Source organism: Schistocerca cancellata, chromosome 9 (genome assembly GCF_023864275.1).
Source record: "Schistocerca cancellata isolate TAMUIC-IGC-003103 chromosome 9, iqSchCanc2.1, whole genome shotgun sequence".
Lineage (NCBI taxonomy): Eukaryota > Metazoa > Arthropoda > Insecta > Orthoptera > Acrididae > Schistocerca > Schistocerca cancellata.
The window spans coordinates 288,001,396-288,021,255 of NC_064634.1; the positions used below are offsets into that span (position 1 = coordinate 288,001,396).

The 19,860-nt window shown below is 43.5% G+C and overlaps 1 protein-coding gene across 2 annotated transcripts in view; it reads right to left on the bottom strand.

Moving 5' to 3' along the window:
* The window catches only part of LOC126100227 (putative fatty acyl-CoA reductase CG5065), a 505,281-nt gene that overhangs the window by 246,990 nt on the left and 238,431 nt on the right, over positions 1 to 19,860 (bottom strand). The window contains exon 2 of one of the 2 annotated variants that reach the window (XM_049910802.1): positions 14,067 to 14,103. The exons of the other annotated variant lie outside the window; for it this stretch is intronic. The gene's annotated coding sequence lies outside the window, so the exon portion shown is untranslated. The remainder of the gene's footprint in view (positions 1 to 14,066; positions 14,104 to 19,860) is intronic. 2 annotated transcript variants of the gene reach the window in all.

Sequence of the window (19,860 nt, forward strand, 5' to 3'; positions counted from 1 at the left end):
TCCGAGCGAGAGTAGCTGAAGAAGTCTCACGCTTCTCCGGCTGTGAAGGGGGAACAGATGTCCCCGGTGGTTGGGGTGGTGTTGCTCCTGAAGTAGATGGAGCAGGAGCAACAGGGAGTGAAGTGCCCCCCACAACCAAGGGGGCCGGTGAATGCTGACCGAGCTGAGATCGAACTGGTGTTGCAGCAGCGGCATAACTAGTTGGCATTGGCACAGGATGTAGCCGCTCAAATTTCCGCCTTGCCTCGGTGTAGGACAGGCGGTCCAGGGTCTTATATTCCATTATCTTCCTTTCTTTCTGGAAGATCCTACAGTCCGGCGAGCAGGGGGAATGGTGTTCTCCGCAGTTAACACAGATAGGAGGCGGGGCACATGGAGTATCAGGATGCGAAGGACGTCCACAATCCCGACACGTGATGCTGGAAGTACAGCGAGATGACATGTGCCCGAACTTCCAGCATTTAAAACACCGCATCGGAGGAGGGATATATGGCTTCACATCACAACGGTAAACCATCACCTTAACCTTTTCGGGTAAGACATCACCCTCAAAGGCCAAGATGAAGGCACCGGTGGCTACCTGATTATCCCTCGGACCCCGATGGACGCGCCGGACGAAGTGAACACCTCGTCGTTCGAGGTTGGCGCGTAATTCATCGTCGGACTGCAGAAGAAGATCCCTGTGGAATATAATACCCTGGACCATGTTCAGACTCTTATGCGGCGTGATGTTAACTGAAACATCCCCCAACTTGTCACAATTGAGCAACCTCCGTGACTGGGCAGAGGATGCCGTTTTGATGAGCACAGAACCAGAGCGCATCTTGGACAAGCCCTCCACCTCCCCGAACTTGTCCTCTAAATGCTCCACAAAAAACTGGGGCTTGGTTGACATAAACGATTCCCCATCAACTCGCGTACACACAAGGAACCGGGGTGAATAGTCTCCACTGCCTTCTTTTGCCATACGTTCCTCCCACGGAGTGGCCAGGGAGGGAAATGATCGTGGATCATATTTCCTGCCGTTGAGGTTAGACCTCGATCGCTTAGAGACTGCTGGTGGTGGCCCACCAGCGAGAGATGATGTACCACGCTTCATTGCGGGTCATCCGCCCTGATGCCACCTACTCCGACCAAGGGCCCTCCCCACGGGCGCCACCCAGCCGCAGCAATAGCCACCTGGCAGGATGTCCATTGCCGGGAGTCCTGATGCCCCAGGGAGATGGGCATCTACTCCTTGGCATACGTGGGGAGTGAACGGCGCAGGCATCAGTAGAGCGATCCCTGTGTTGTCAGGGGGCTACAACCAAGAGGGTACATGGCGGCCCCACCACAACGGACTGGCTACCGTGCTGGATCTTAGGTGCAAAAAATGGCCAAGGTCGTCGTCGCAGTTAAAAGAAACACTGCAGAGTGCAGTGTGGTAATCGCCCAAGAGATCGAAAACGAGCGGGACACCATTGCAACGACGAGAAAGACGGCTAAAGGTCTAATTGCACGACGGATACAGTGCACCATGTAAGGCGCCCTTCCCCAATTGGCTCGCTCTTCGGAATAATTTAGAAAGATGGAGGTCAAACCCGAGAGGGGACCATCACATAAGGCCGAAACATGTGAGACTCCTTTTAGTCGCCTCTTACGACAGGCAGGAATACCGCGGGCCTATTCTAACCCCCGAACCCGCAGGGGGGGGGGGGAGTCTGGTGACATGGGAGGCCAAAAGCAATAAACAAGATCTTGTTGTGCACCTTTTCCAATCCAACATTGTGGGATGTTGTTAAGATAAAGCCGTGTCTCAAGGTAAAGTGAGGCGGGGCGCAGTCATCCATAAAAATGCAGCTACTGGAATCTTCGCGAAGTTGGGGAACAAATAGTTCTGCAGCATGTCCAGGTACAACATTCCCATCACAGTTTCCTCCGCAAACATGAAAGGCCCATAAACACTGTGAACAGAAATGGCGGAAAACACATTCAGTTTCGGCGAGTCTTTTTCACGTTCGACGACGACGCCAGGATTTTGTGACCCCCCAAATTCTTACATTTTGGCGGTTTACTTAACCCGATGGATGAATCGTCAATTCGCCCGTAAAGATGAGTCATTCGGGAAGATGATCTCTGTTACATCCTAGAGAACTGAAATGCGAAATTTGTGTACCTTCTGCGCTAATCGCCGGGAGGCAGTTACCAGATAACTGCAACTTGTAAGGCTCCATATACAAGCGTCGTTTCAGAACACGTCACGCCGTTGTTTAAGGGAGTTGAAGTTCCTGGCCTGCCCGTCTTTTAGATTTCCAAGGACTTCGTGTGAATGCATTTCGGATAAGCTCGACATTTTCATCACACGTGCAAGACGTCCAGTGCTCTTCCCTTCGGATATGCAACCACCCTCCAAGAATTTAATATACCAGTCACAAATCTGCTTGTGCGGAGGCAACTTCTTGCTGAATCGAAGGCGGAATGCACGTTGTACTTGAAAAATGGATTGACTTCACGCAAATTCCAGCACACAAAATGATTTCTCTTGTGGCGTAGTCGCCATGTTGCTACAAACAATAGCGGAGCTGTGTAGAACCTTACAATTTTCCTCAACGGAGTGACACGTGCAATGTGTTTCTATTTTTTATAGTTTGCCTGTAATAAACAACCGATATTTGTGCTTTCTTTTTTTAATCACCTAGTATAAATGGCTCATGTCTCACGTGACCCGCGCCAAAAACTCTATTTTACACACTTGGCCATCTGGAGCTCCCACTTCTTTCGCTTTATTTTCTGGTCAAGCCCTGAACATATAAATCTGGACGAAGTAGGTGATACGAGTAGGCGCGATCCCCTTGTGAGGTGAAGAGGATGAGAGGATTTAGTTTCGGGCAGCATCTAACCAGTCACAAGACTGATGACACACACACACACACACACACACACACACACACACACACAATTTATGTATGTGAGAAGTTATTATCACTGTATAGAAGTGCGAGATGATCCGCAGAGGACCTACATTTGGTGCCGAGAAGGTAACATATTGCGTATAAATAAGCTGGAAGATCAATCATTGTTCAATAACACGATTGTCTATCGATCACTGGAAACTAACAACCATAAAAATATAGCAGTATCCCTACGAAGCGACAATCTGGGAAGTCAACGTGAAGTAGTTATAACAACAAAAGATGCCAGGACGAGATTCATTGGAAGAAACAAGACCATGTATTTTACCCACGAGAGAAACGGCTTACAAGACTCCTTCGATCGATTCTCGACTGTTATTTTTCTGAAAAACTTACCGGATAGGATAAACCGAGTAGCTAGAAATAGCTAATCAAACTCCACTAGCAGCCGCCGTAAGACCAGCGTTATGCACCGGGCAGAGGATTACTGTTACATTCAGTGAGCGTACTTTCCACCAAGAGTCCTGCAATACATTACATCTCTCCACATATATTTGACGTAATGTCAGAGAAATTCGAATTTCTGGAAATCTTACCGACTGCTGTTCTTTCCGCGACGCATTCGCACATGGAACAGAAAAATTGGGAAATGACAGTTTACCCGAAATATTCTCCGCCACACACCGTAGGGCGTACTATATAGCCATGAACGATCAACCCCCCCCCCCCCCTCCAGAAGCTATGTGGATGACACTGCGACACGTGATTTCATATAAGAAACATGGGGGCCGCAAATTTCGTGAAATACCCGAAGAGTGGATATGAATGTTCAACATGTAACGTCACATCCAAAATACAGAGGGATTTTCGAGAGCGTGCATGAAGGGATAATTGTGCGATGTGCAATACTTGCATTCAGACAAACGGTGCAAATTTCGACCGCCTTTAGTAAAAGCGATCTGTTGTAAACGTAGAAGTTGCAAAATTATTGTTCTGTCATCAAGGAAAACCTGTTCTTATTTTGTGTTTCTTTCCTTTTGTCCCTTCTTTTTTTTATTTACTGACGTTCTTTAGTAAATAAGAAAAACATACATCATTTACTGGTAACGATGCAGTTAATCTTACACAGAGCTACTTGTGACGTAATACGGCTGGTTTTTGCTGCGCTGTACTCTGCAATAAACCAGCGGAGACCGCGAGACAAGTAAATGAATTAATAAATCGAAACTGTAATGTAAGCACGCAACTGTCGCACTCAATGAAGGAAAAAAACAATACTGTTTGCCAGACGCAAGACTAACACAGCCCAGTACGCAGAAGTCGCGCACGTAGGCCGTAATCCACACCGACGCGAATACTTTACTTGGATTGGGATGATCAAACCGACAGCCTCAACCGCTGCCACGTTCGGTGAGGTACGTCATCTGGTGACGTCACATGTTCAACATCTGTCATCCATTTTGTAGTATTTATAGACATTTGCAACCCCATAGGTATTATATAAAAATACTTGTCTCAGCTTCATCAACGTCGCTTCGGATGTTTTTAAGCGTAATTGCGAATCACTCTATTGATGTTGACGTGGATCATCGTGCACGGGCAACTCTTCCTCTTAAAGCGATTTGTGCACGGGTAACTCGTCACCTTGAAGCGATTTAAAAGATGACAGTTCTACATACATTGTGAAGGCAGAAAATACGATACGAAACTAGCGGAAACCACTGTTATCAGAAGAAGAGTAGCACGTTGTGGAGGTGGTGGTAGTCGTACACAATGTGGATGATAGTAGCTCACATGGCGAAGTAATAGGTCTGCTAGAACATCACAGTTACCACCGTTTACAAAATCACTGCAAAGCGACTGCACATGCCGTAGAGGCGGATGCTTGGGGCTTTTAAATTCGCAATTAGTAACATACATACATCTGCTTCTCACGCAGCAACGCAACTTGTTACAAAAAGAATATAAAGTTAAAAAGGATGTAAACAAAATATACATCAGCTTCCTTGAGAAATGAGTGACAAAATTTCAAGCATAACTTCAAGTGCTGTAATCAAACAGTACTGACAGAAAAAAATTGTGCCGCCTACGGACAACAAAAATTGTAACGCAGCAAGACCCATACGATTTAACATTTTTAAGTGGCTTTCGGTAATTACTGTAAAACATAATGGTACAACACTTTGCCGCCCAGACTTACAATCAGTTTCTAATCTTTGACCTATTCGCGTGATGTTTTATCTCTCCGTCTGCAATACACGAAGTGATAAGTGATAAGTGATAAAGTTACAACACTGTTTTCTTGGGCCAACTGTTAAAGTTTGGAGGATCTTACAAGGTGACCTTAAGAACTGCTCCCCTTCCACTTTCGTGATACTTAACAGGATGTGACGAATGGTGCCGGACATCGAATTCCTGAAGCAATACTACGAATTCTCAAAACCAGACGACAAAATCGCCGTTGGAGATTTGATAATTTCTAAGCGCTGTTAAGTATGAAACATTTATTTTTAAACAAATCGTCCGCAGCTCAGAGAGTAGCGTAATCCGATTGTAATTGAATTCACTGGTTCGAATCTTGTTAGTAGCATACTTTCGTTGAACTTATTTTTAAATTCTGTGTTTATTAAAAAATAGAAACGATAATTAACAAATACTGAATCATTATTATTTAATAAAAATTACTTTTTTATTGCTGGTTGTACGAAAATAAATTATAATTTGATACATTCACGTGAAATGTCATTTTGTTAAAAGCAAAAAATTATTCGCTTCAATAAAACTGTTCAGTTTCTGAAAAAAAATTGCTTTTTCTGTTTGATGTTTGGCACTTTTGTACTGAACTTCAATTTATCGTTAATATTCGAATTGTCAAGCGAATAGTAATTAAAAATTTCCTGCTCTAAAACAATTATAATTCCATACTTAAAATTTCCATTTGTAAATAAATAGGCAAATAAAAAATTATAAAAAAAATGTTACTAGTGAGTGTTGAACAAACGACATCATAATTACAATCCGCTAACGTTGCGCACTGAGCTACTGATGAATTGTATTAATAAACTTCAAGTGTTTCGTACTTAACAGCACTCTGAAATCATGTAATCTTGCAAAACGATTAGTTCTGTTTGTTTTTCCAATCTCATCGCACTGCATTACAATATTTATGAAACTACGGTCTGCGTACTGACCCTCAAATTCCTCTAAGTATGCAGAAAACTGGAAGGGGGCACTTGTTAATAGTACTGATTAGTTTTTTACTATGGTAAACAATGTATAAACACTTTACGTGCACAATATTTAACATCATTCGCACCCCCCCCCCGCCTCCCTCTACCACCCCTCCCCGTGTGTGTGTGTGTGTGTGTGTGTGTGTGTGTGTGTGTGTGTGTGTGTGTGTTTTTTTTAAACATGTTTGGTGCTTAACGCCAAATGTACAAGCTGAGGACAAAGTATTCGTATAGTAACAAAAAGATATCGTATTTTTAGATCCATTTTGCCTCGTAGCTTTCTACTCGAGCTGCCTTACTTCTGACAATGCTTTGCGCAAGTGAAAAATATTTATTAAATTGTTTCGGATACCGTATTGAATTCATTATTAATTTCTCGATTTATAGGAAGGCTAGTGTACAACTGCTCCAATATGACAATGCATAGTACAACACAGTCATGCCCAAACAAGGTTTTGGTTCGATCAATGCTTTATTAGGAGAGTAAGACACTGCTGGCTGAAGCTAAAGAACTATCACGTGGCTCTTAACGTTTCAACGGACGGAGTATTTGCCGCTGATGAGAAACCAAGCTTGAGCACTGGTGAAGTAACGTGTTTTAATACGATAAGACGGCTTCAACACGTGCATGATTTCCGCAGGAGCTATATTTTCTTGTCTCACCTCACAGTCTCCGTCTAGACTACGAGCAGCATTTAAGGAAGTAAACGCGATACATTAATACGGTTCAGTCCCCCACCCCCTTAAGTGTGTATCCTCTTAGAGCAGTGGTTCCCAGCCTTACACAGACCATCGTCCCAGAGTGCAATCCGATATTAGCTAGTACCCCCGCTCCATCGATCCCTCTCCATCCGCCACCATCAGCGTTAGCACTTAACCAAACTTTAGAAAGAAAAAGAATTTTCTTCGAAAAAGTTTATTTTTAAAATGATGAAAGATATGATATTTACAGTTTGTACGTGTCTAATTAAACCACAAACTTGTTTTAACATCTTTTTTTTTGGAGAATGATGAAGCAACTGTCAGTGAAACTCGAGTGGTACCTACGACTCCTCCTCAGAAAAGGAGGCTAACTATCCATATTGAGAGTAGAGGCTTGTTGCAGAAAGCGCTTTCTCTACAGCACTCTTCTCCTTGTCGACACGTGCTTCACACACACGCTGGCACCATCAGTTAAAATCAACCAATTTAAAATGTGTGCACTAAAGATGCTGTTTGTAAATTATTTGATTGCTATACTTCTTACTTCTGATCTGGCAGAAATTGGGAGACTTCAGACTGCCAATGCTTTATGTCTGACCACTGCTGCTGCTACTACTACTAGAATGAGATTTTCACTCTCCAGCGAAGTGTGCGTTGATATGAAACTTCCTGGCAGATTAAAACTGTGTGCCGGACCGAGACGCGAACTCGGGACCTTTGCCTTTCGCGGGCAAGTGCTCTACCATCTGAGCTACCCAACCACGACTCACGCCCAGTCCTCACAGCTTTACTTCTGCCAGTACCTAGTCTCCTACTTTCCAAACTTCATAGAAGCTCTCCTGCGAACCTTGCAGAAATAGCACTCCTGGAAGAAAGGATATTACGGAAACATGGCTTAGTCACAGCCTGGGGGATGTTTCCAGAATGAGATTTTCACTCTGCAGGAAGTTCCATATCAGCTCACACTCCACTGGAGAGTGAAAATCTCATTCTGGAAACATCCCCCAGGCTGTGGCTAAGCCATGTATCCGCTATATCCTTTCTTCCGGGAGTGCTAGTTCTGCAAGGTTAGCAGAAGAGCTTCTGTGAAGTTTGGAAGGTAGGAGAAAAGATACTGGCAGACCTGAAGCTGTAAGGCACGGGTCGTGAGTCATGCTTGGGTAGGTCAGATGGTAGAGCACTTGCATACGAAAGGCAAAGGTCCTGAGTTCGAGTCTCGGTCCGGCACACAGTTTTAATCTCTCAGGAAGTTTTACTACTACTACTACTACTACTACTACTACTAATAATAATAATAATAATAATAATAATAATAATAATGTGTGAGCCGTACAGTAGTATACTTGTAGTTACTGTTGTGTTGTGCTGTCAGTTGCGAAGGAAATACGCACGCAAGCAATTTCTGATCCATTGTGAGATCTACTTAATACTCGGAAAGGGCGTATTCACGAGATATTTTTGCGTATGAGACATATGTGTCTCAATTTTAGCGCCATAGATGCGCGATACAAGGTACAAAGAATGTGTATAGCGAGTGGACTATGCGGAGACGACGTTCACAATTCTTTACAGAAGCTGTAACCTCCACCACACAGGTTCACATCTTAATACAAGTGCTGTATTTGAAAATAAATGTTTTTGCAGTATTACGAACCGACCGATACACAATCGAACCGTTTTCTTTTTAATCCCTCAGAAAATTTCACAGTAACGTTCAGGGTTAATTACCCCCGGGTTTGGAACCACTGCCTTAGAGGAATGGTCACAGTGTTTAGCAAAGTTATGGGCGGATGGACAATGGCTGGAGTGATTCTGCCTAGGTGAAAAAGTTATGTTCCCGTCGAACCGTAAATCACGCTGCCTGCTTCATGCAATGCTTCTCCTGACCTTTGCTACTTGCGAGCAACAGGTGTCGCTGTCTGATAACTACGACTGTAAGACGTAACTTCGCTCTTGGCCTAAATACTGGCAACAGAGATCGCTTGTCACCATCACGCTCTCTCGCCAATGAGCACCTAATTCGCTGAAATGGGAGTATTTGGAGATCTTCGGTGATATACTGGTTACATGATTTTAATAGATGGAATATTGTTTTACCTGCGACACCCATTTCCCCCTGTCGCAATCAGTAATACTAACGTCACTGAATGATTTTGTACTAAACAAACAGTTTGAAAAGGCAGGTATTGCTAACGTCTCAGCTTGTATTACTAATTATCATTCACGCGTTCATCGAAAAAAAAAAGTACTATCTGTTGCCCGTCTCCATTTCACTTGAATACTTCACATCAAATTACTGCTATTATCATTTCTTGGAACTACAGTGAAAGCTACACTGCGAACCAAAAAATTATTAAGACAAGACCAAAATAGCAAACTGGTTGGCTGGTTCAATCCGCAGCATACCGTTTTACTTGTAAGAGCTTTAAAACATGAAATTGACTGAAGTATTTACGAGGACCCAACGGTACCAGTAAATACACAGTTTCTCAAACCGATGCGACACATCGAATTCATGTCGTCGAAAACTCATTTCTTCCACGCGACTCAGTCTATCCGTAATTTTCAATTAGCACACCCATTTGATTACAGATTATCTTCAGATGTGAACTTTGCACAAATCATGCTGAAAGTCTGAAGTAATCGGCACACCGCGATAAATCTCTTATGCAACGAGTGACTGTTCAAAATATGCGTAGGCCGGACGACATGGGCATTCAGAAAAACTGACACTTATTTTAACACCTGTATCAATTATAATAGATAAACATTAGAAGTAAGAAAACTGAAGGAAGTCAGGCATGTTCACCTGAAGTCTAAGAAGTATACAGAAGCTACATTTCGGAGAATACCCACTTCAGACAATGTTATCATATAACAACATTCGACATTTACGTAAATGATAAGCTTGAGAAAGATAAATCGCAATAGTTAAAAGTCATTCTAAGACTCAAGTTCACCTGTGAAGCCATCGCTGAAAATGCAAGACAGAGCGACGATGCTCGGCTCTGAGGTATAATGTTGAGTTCTTGTGAAGGGAGAAATTTTCATCACTAGTGCGTGGCCAGCAAAGGGAGAAATGTAGTAGCCAACAGTCTACGGTCATAATAATATCCACTAATAACGACTTTTGAACGCCGAATCTCTCCGTAGTGTCACACGAAAGGAGGGTATACGATAATCTGTATGAAACACAACGTAAAAAACTGAGTGACATTGAGAATGTATGATGGGCATGGCGATGTTTTTTTAGTTTTTTTCGGACTTATCGGATCCAAAAAGCTCAGGTCATAAACAAGACTTAAAAAGGGTCATATTCCAGAGAAACCACCAATGGTTCATACAGTTAGTTGACATACAGGAGTCTTAACGGGTAGTGGGTGGATAAAACTTTAGCGAAGAGTGACAATGAACACGGACCGTTAGTTAAAAAGCAATCAACATAGGGCAAATGTAAAATGAACAACTTAAACGACCCGCTTCATTAGAGGCCTTTCGGTAAGAGTTTTTAAGAAAGTAAACCACCTTCGCCATGTCTACAGCATGGGCTAAATCTGGCAAAACCTTTGATAGCTTAGATGACAAACGAACATTAAAACGTAATGAGTTAAAAAGTCGACACTGGTTCAGAAAGTGGTGTATAGTCAGCAGTTCGTTACAATGACAGCAGAGTGGTGCGAGATCGTGGGCTTGACAAATGACGATGGTTCAAAAGACAGTGCCCGTATGAAATTTAGTAAAAATTATCTCCTAGCCATGAGATGGGCGACACGAAGTCGCCCAAGCCGTTAAGAAGAGTTTTAATTTTGTTGAGTATATTTCTACGGATAGCCTAATGGTAAGAGGGCTGCTCAAGGAAAGTTAGAATTTCAGGTTCCAGTAATCTTTGTACCAATTTTTAATTTCCCATTTCAGACGCATATGACACTGCCTGCGAACTGTCCGGTAGACAAAGGCGTTTAGCTCGATGGCTTCCTACGTCCTATTCTAGAGAAGTAACCTCAATAACAGCAGCACTTCCCTTCCTTCCAAACCTTATCATTCGTAACAACACAAACAAAGCATTATTCAACCCAAGAAACCACCACCACAATTAAGGTACACTAAGGCGACAAAAGTCATGGGATACCTCCTAATAATCGCGTCGGACCTCCTTGTCCGGCCTAGTGCACCAACTCGATGAGGCATGGACTCAACAAGTCGTTAGAAGTCTCCTACAGATGTACTGAGCCATAACTGCGACAATTTTGCTGGCGCAGAATTTTATGCAGGAACTGACCTCTATATTACGTCCCATAAATGTTTGATGGCACTCATGTGGGGCGACCTCGGTGACCAAATCATTCGCTTGAACTGTCCGCAAACAACTGCGGCCCCACGACATGTGTACGGCCTATTGTCGCCCTTAAAAATTCCATCGTTGTTTAGGAACATGGAGTCCACGAATAGCTGCAAATGGTTTCCAAGTAGCCGAACATAACCCACTCCAGAAAGTGACAGATTCAGTTGGATCAGAGGACCCAGTCCATTCCATGTGAACAGAGCTCACACCATTATGGAGCCACCACCAGCTTGCACAGTGCCTTGTTGGCAACTTGGGTCCGTGGCTTCGTGGGGTCTGCGTCACATTCTAACCCTACAATCAGTTCTTACCAACTGACATCGGGACTCATCTGACTAAACCACTGTTATCATGTCGTCTAGGATCCAACCGAAGTGATCAAGAGCCCAGGAGAGGTGCTGCAGGCGAAGTCGTGCTGTTAGCAAGGGCACTCGCGTCGATCGTGTGCTGCCTTAATCCATTAACGCCAAATTCCGCCGCACTATCCAGACGGATACGTTCGTCGTACGTCCCACATTAACTTCTGCGGTTATTTCACGCAGTGTTGCTTGTCTGTTAGCACCGACAACTCTCAACTTCACGCAAACGCCGCTGCTCTCGGTCGTTAAGTGAAGGTCGTCGGTCATTGCGTTGTGCGTGGTGAGAGGCAATGCCTGAAAAGTGGTATTCTCGGCACACACATGACACTATGGATCGTGGAATACTGAATTCTCTAACGAATTCCGAAATGCAATGTCGTATGCATCTACCCATCTACCGCCAACTATCGTTCCACAATCAAAGGCTGTTAATTTCCGTCGTGCGGCCATAATCCTGTCGGAAACCTTTTCAGATTAATCACCTGAGTACAAATGACAGCCCCGCCAAAGCGGTGCCCTTTTGCACCTCGTGGACCCTGTACCACCGCCATTTTTATGTGTGCATATAGCTATCCCATGACTTATCACCACAGTGTATGTCTATACGCACTGTTTGAATTTGGCGTTAAACCTGCCAAGAATTCTAAATTATCTTTTTCTGATTGTTAACCGGACACGGCGATTTTTGTTTTATGGGCATTAGACAGTGGTCCTAGGCATATTTCTCTGCCGAGCATATTCAAGACTGGAGACATCAGAGGCTATAACCACTTAGAAAACAGTTACAATCTGGAACGAGCTACGAAGGCCGAACTGTTCATATGTATCCACGCAATCATTAGTTCATGGCATCATCAGCCAGTTGCCTAAGACAGCTGAGTCTTGCCTGCTTGTCTTCTGTAGCTTTTATTGAGAAAGAGTTAGTGCTGAATAAAGCAAACGGCGCCAAGTCCCACAACTTCTCTAATTTCAATCCTCCTTTTATGTTTAAATTGTTTTTGTGCTTCCGAATTTCTATGGCCTCTAAACATCCTAGCATAGTTATGATTGGATCCTGTCATAACAACAGTATGGGAGAAACGATTTTTGTGGTTCCCAGTCCCGGCGTTACTGCTTATTATCCGTGTTGCCCAGCTGACAATTCCTCTTTTTTTCCTTAAGAAGGGTGTTATGATTCGTTTCGTAGTTCGAACGCCAACCTGACCGCATATGGAAGGAATTTCATATACGTCTGCTGTGGCAACAGGCGGGCGTATGTCCTTTGCTGTGTTGAAAGCTTCACGCACGTTTCTTGTTACTTTAAACACCTTTAATACTGTCTGAGTACTCCACTGATGCGATCTGTAACTTTTCCTATAGTTGGTTCATTTCGTTATAACAATAGGTCTTTTATGCCGTAGTGCTTTATTTACCTGTGTATCAGTGTGGCCTTTTCTTCTGTCGGCAGTTTTCAAATGCTTGGCGCTCAAGTTACAGTGGTTGACAGATTCTTTTAGCCCGGTCCACCAACGTTCCGATCACTCCCCTTTTCTGCTTCGGACTGTGATTGGACTTTGTACCATAAAGTTCCGACGGGTTTTGTAAGTTTCTGTACATACAAAAATTAAATCTGACATTGTTTCTGTTTTTTATTTTACGTTAGAATTAATATCACTCAGAAAACTAATAAAGCGTCTCGATTCAGCTACGTTTGCACTACGCAATATTACTGCTACAAGTGGTTTAAAAATAAAGGAACTTTATTTTGCTCACTTCCATTCACTAATAGGTTACGTAACTTTTTTTTGTGAAATGCAACATGCAGGGGCATTATTTTCGAAACACAGAAGCATGCTGTAATGATTATATCTGGTACTAGCTTTAGGACAATTTGCAGAGACCTCTTAACAAAACTTTATGTCCTGATAAATACTTAGGACCGAATAACTTTGGGAAGACTGCAACCGTTTCTCATTAGTACAGGAAAAAAAAGGCATATACGAAGGTTAAAAGCTGGCCTCAACATCTGACATGTTGTCGAATACGACTGGATTACAGAACTTACATAGGGGCAACTCCCCGTAATCCACGGAACTCATATTATATTCATTCACTGGAACTCTTAAACCTTCTAATTTATTTTATAATAAGCTTTGTACTACAATAGTCATTCGTAGTGCCAAGTCACTTCACTGTATTGCACTTTAATAAAATAGACGTGCTGGACTTCTTTCTACAAGCTAAAGATCTATAGAATACAAGTAATGTAATGCGATGCTCCTGTTCTTAATATGCTGACGCGCACAAGACACTCAAATTTTAGCTACTAAATGAAATTCCATATATTAGGCCACTGGTGAAACTTCCTGGTAGATTAAAGCTGTGTGTCGGACCGGGACTCTTAACACGGAACTTCGCGTTCGACAAGATTCTGGGTTTGAATCTCGGTCCGGTACTGCCAAGAAATTTCAAAACAGCGCACAATCTGCTACTGAGTGAACGATTATTCAGGTGAATGATAATCAACCTTTTTGCAGAAACAAGTACGTTGAAGGATACTCACTTGCCGGTTAACTCGTCCTTCGCACGTGGCCGCTCTCCTGCAAACAATCACATCAATTACTCACGGGATAAACCCAACACGCATGTAGAGCAATATGAAGGCTCATTTGCACATGTAATTGTAAATTCAATCAAAAAATGTAAAAAAAAGAGCTGTAGTGAGCTCGCATTTCATTTTCAACCAAAAACCTGCCAAATTTTAAAGGATGCAAAATTTCCAAATTGGCATTCTTCTACAGAAGCTCGAAATTTAGCACGGGATTCAGTGCGAGACGCCTATAACAGTTTCCACAACGAAAGTTTGTCTCGAAACCTGGCAGAAAATCCAAAGAGATTCCGGTCGTATGTTAAGTATGCTAGCGCCAAGACACAATCAATGCCTTCTCTGCGCGATAGCAATGGAGATACTATCGACGACTGTGCCTCCAAAACAGAGTTACTAAACACAGCCTTCCGAAATGCCTTCACGAAGGAAGACGAAGTAAATATTGTCACGTAGAGGAAGGTGTAAGTAGATGAATGACGAACACTAACTTCACTTAAAGGTTTATTCGGCACTTGCACATACAAGAGTGCGGAAAGAACTGCCTCCGGCCAGAAAACATACAGTATATATATATTCAACTACAGAACATTCCAGTACAATGATTCTTGCCATTTAGTAGATATCCTCGGATTAGTGAAACAATTCAAATCATTTAATAAAAGCAAGTCTGCTGGTCCACACTGTATACCAAGTAGGTTCCTTTCAGAGTATGCTGATTCAATAGCTCCATACTTAACCATCATATACAACCGTTCGCTCGACGTAAGATCCGTACCCAAAGACTGGAAAGTTGGACAGGTCATACCAATATTCAAGAAAGGTAGTAGGATGGGTTGGGTTGTTTGGGGAAGGAGACCACACACGAGGTCATCGGTCTCATCGGATTAGGGAAGGAAGTCGGCCGTGCCCTTTCAGAGGAACCATCCCGGCATTTGCCTGGAGTGATTGAGGGAAATCACGGAAAACCTAAATCACGATGGCCGGACGCGGGATTGAACCGTCGTCCTCCCGAATGCGAGTCCAGTGTCTAACCACTGCGTCACCTCGCTCGAAAGGTAGTAGGAGTCAACGTCGATATGCAACAGGATTTTAGAACATATATTGAGTTATATATTATGAATTACCTCGAAGAAAACGGTCTATTGACACACAGTCAACACGGATTTAGAAACACATCGTTCTTGGGAGACACAACTACCTCTTTACTCGCACGAAGTGTTGAGTGCTATTGACAAGGGAGTTCAAATTGATTCCGTATTTCTGGTTTTGCGGATGGCTTTTGACACTGTACCTCACAAACTGCTTGAAGTGAAATTAACCTACGGAATATCGTCTCAGGTATGTGACTGGATTTGTTATTTCCTGTCAGAGAGGTCACAGTTCGTAGAAATTGACAGAAAGTCATCGAGTAAAACAAAAGTGTTTTCTGGCGTTCCCCACGGTAGTGTTATAGGCCCTATATAAACGATTTGGGAGACAATCTGAGCAGCCGTCTTAGGTTGTTTGCTGATGACGCTATCGTTTATAGACCAGTAAAGTCATCAGAAGATCAAAACAAACTGCAAAACTATTTAGAAAATAGTTATGTACGGTGCGAAAATTGGCAACTGAAACTAAATAACGAAAAGTGTGAGGTCATCCACATGAGTGCTAAAAGGAATCCGTTATACCTCGATTACACGATAAATTAGTCAAATATAAATGCCGTAAATTCAACTAAATACCTAGGAATTACAATTACGAATAACTTAAATTGGAAGGAATACACAGAAAAAGTCGTTGGGAAGGATAACCAAAGGCTGCGTTTTATTGGCAGGACACTTAGGAAATGTAACAGATCTACTAAGGAGACTACCTACACTACGCTTGTCCGTCCCCTTTTGGAATACTGCTGCGCGGTGTAGGATCCTTAGCAGATAGGACTGACGGAGTACATTGAAAAAGTTCAAGGAATGGCAGCATTTTGTATTATCGCGTAATAGGGGAGACAGTGTCACTTAAATGACACAGTGATTTGGGATGGACATAATTAAAATAAAGGCGTTTTCAAATGCGCAGAGATCTTCTCACGAAATTCCAATCACCAACTTTCTCCTCCGAAAGCGAAAATATTTTGTTGACGGCGACCTACATACGGAGAAACGTTCACCATGATGAAATAAGGGAAATCAGAGTTGGTAAGGAAAGATATAGGTATTAGTTATTACCGCGCGCTATAGGGTACTGGAATAATAGAGAACTGTGAAGGTGGTTCAATGAATCCTCTGCCAGGCACTTAAAAGTGATATGCAGGGTATTCATGTAGATGTAGACGTAGGTGTATGACTATTTGCTCTACTTGAAATTATACAATCCACAGCAAAATTAGAGTGATTGTGTAAATTAATACTGCACAACGCAGCACGCCGAGAGCTTAATTCAGATTACAATTATTACAGCTGCGGCATTTCTCCAGTGCAGCAAGATTAAACACCGCTGAGGGCGACGAATATATTATCAAACAACGTTTGAGGTAGTGGGTCAACCCAATGACACGATATTTACGCTTCGCTCGTAGTAAGTGTGATATCAATAACAAAACATCGAAGGAAAAAAGTCCAAGTGTACATTCTTCGGTTTCGAGGCATCGTACTGTTTAATTTCGTTCTTTCTACTCAATGATGTTTCGTAAGTCCAGCTGGCCTTTGTTTAGTGCAACGCACGTTTTCGACGACTCACCTGCAAATGTCTGCGACGTACCCAGGTGAAATGGGGTGATAACAAGCTACGATGAACTACTCTACTAAATGCAGTTTTTCACAATGAACATAAAACCTATTTCAGGCTTACATATGAATGAAAACAACATACTGCAATACAAACGCCTTTACTATTGTGCCAGAGGCAGTTCATATCTGTAAATCAAATCTACAATGAAAGTATTCCTTTAAAAAGCACATTTAAATATGGACATGTTCTCATTTCAATGAACCATTTGGACGTGTTCGACTTTGAATGATTGTTAAAAGCAAATCTTGTTTACTGAAGACAACAAACATCCTACTGTATAATGCTTGTTATACTACATTATATTACATATATCTCACAATTTAGTATGAGATATCATTAAAAAATTATAAATCGATATCTCTAACATTGATATGCAGGGCTTTACCGAAAGCTGTGATCCTATTGTTGCTTCACAATTACTTAATAAATTTCGAATTATCATAACAGAACACAATGATTTAACAATGCCATTATATATTATTATGATCGTTCTTTGAGGTAATTGTTATATTTAAACATACAAACCACAAGTATCTTCTACACAATCACAAGCAATTTCCTCTACCTCTGTGCTGAACAACATGGGCGTACCGTCAATGACTGAGATATACCAACTTTAGTAATCTCAATTTTGTCAGTGTTCTCCGTAAATTGTTTTTCAATAAACCGTCAACTTTTTTCTTCTTGTCATATGAAACTGGATAGCCGAGAAGTACTTCCGCTCGGGGTTAAGGAAAGAGTTTTGTAATGGTCCTTTCGCGTTTCTTTTTTAAGACTGCCGGTCTCATACATCTTGCTGGGACCTCTAGAATCCAGTTGCCTCCATATCGGTGAAAGAGTTTACCATAGCTTCGTCCTTTGATATGGAAATTCGTTTCACTTATGTGATCTAAATTCCGTATGCATTTGGATAATATCACCTCTCTCACTCTGCAGTCTTCACTAAGGTTCTTACTTCACCCACAGACTGGTACACCTCATTATATTCCACTTTTCTTACAATTGTTGGACTTTTCCGTGGAAGTTTCTCTACTGTGACGAAAATACAGTCAGCAGGTAAGTACCTGTGCCCTCGTAAAAATAATTATTAGTGCTATGCAATATTATTACGAGGGAGCACAAAAGCGCAAACTGATGCTAATAGCTCCTCTGGGGGAGAACTTCTGACCGAGACTGGAATTCGTGTTTGCTCTGAACCATGTACACTTTGTGATCAAAAGTATCCGGACACCCCCAAAAACATACGTTTTTCATATTAGGTGCATTGTGCTGCCACCTACTGCCAGGTACTCCATATCAGCGACCTCAGTGGTCATTAGACATCGTGAGAGAGCAGAAGGGGCACTCCGTGAAAGTCACGGACTTCGAACGAGGTCAGCTGATAAGGCGTCAATTGTGTCATACGTCTGTACGCGAGATTTCCACACTCCTAAACATCCCTAGGTCCACTGTATCCGATGTGATAGTGAAGTGGAAACGTGAAGGGACACGTGCAGCATAAAAGCGTACAGGTCGACCTCGTATGTGGACTGACAGAGACCGCCGACTGTTGAAGAGAGTCGTAATGTGTAAGAGGCAGACATCTATCCGGACCATCACACAGGAATTCCAAACTGCATCAGGCTCCACTGCAAGTACTATGACAGTTAGGCGGGAGGTGAGAAGACTTGGATTTCATGGTCGAGCGGTTGCTCATAAAATACACATCACGCCGATAAATGGCAAACAACGCTTCGCTTCGTGTAAGGAAGGTAAACATTGAGTGATTGAACAGTGGAAAAATGTTGTGTGTAGTGCTGAATCACGGTACACAATGTGGCGATACGACGGAGATAAGAGGGAGAGAGGGGGGGAGAGAGAGAGGGGGGGAGAGGGGGGAGAGAGAGAGGGGGGAGAGAGAGAGGGGGGGAGAGAGAGAGGGGGGAGAGAGAGAGGGGGGGAGAGAGGGGGGGGAGAGAGAGAGAGGGGGGAGAGAGGGGGGGAGAGGGGGGGAGAGGGAGAGGGGGGGAGAGGGAGAGGGGGGGAGAGGGAGAGGGGGGAGAGGGAGAGGGGGGGAGAGGGAGAGGGGGGGAGAGGGAGAGGGGGGGAGAGGGAGAGGGGGGGGAGGGAGAGGGGGGGAGAGAGAGGGGGGGAGAGAGAGGGGGGGAGAGAGAGAGGGGGGAGAGGGGGGAGAGAGAGAGGGGGGAGAGAGAGAGGGGAGAGAGGGGGGAGAGAGGGGGGAGAGGGGGGGAGAGAGAGGGGAGAGAGAGAGGGAGGGAGAGGGGGAGAGAGGGAGGGAGAGGGGGAGAGAGGGAGAGGGGGAGAGAGGGAGGGGGAGAGAGGGAGGGGGAGCGAGGGAGGTAGAGGGGGGGAGGGAGAGGTAGAGGGGGGAGGGAGAGGTAGAGGGGGGAGGGAGAGGTAGAGGGGGGGAGAGAGAGGGGAGAGAGAGAGGGAGGGAGAGGGGGAGAGAGGGAGAGGGGGAGAGAGGGAGAGGGAGATGGGAAGAGAGGGAGATGGGAAGAGAGGGGGAGGGGGAGAGAGGGAGAGGGAGTAACAAGTTCAAATACGCAAACATGCATTTTCATAACCGCAGAAATGAGCTAACAAAGAGTTCTAACAAATTGTCGGATTATTTACCAAAATATCCACTCTAACTTAGTTCTAATATAACGTAAGTGTGCTGTTTTTATTTGGCAAACCAACTGACAACCCATCAAATACGGCAAAGTTTTAGGCCAATCGCATCAGTGAAGTGCAATGAGACCCCAAAATCTCTGGGAGTCTTTCTAGATCGAAGACTCTCACTCTTATCACTTTAGTAACATTGTAAGACAACTCCTAGAGCTAAAAAAATGTTCAAATGTGTGTGAAATCTTATGGGACTTAACTGCTAAAGTCACGAGTCCCTAAGCTTACACACTACTTAACCTAAATTATCATAAGGCCAAACAGACACACCCATGCCCGAGGGAGGACTCGAACCTCCGCCGGGACCAGCCGC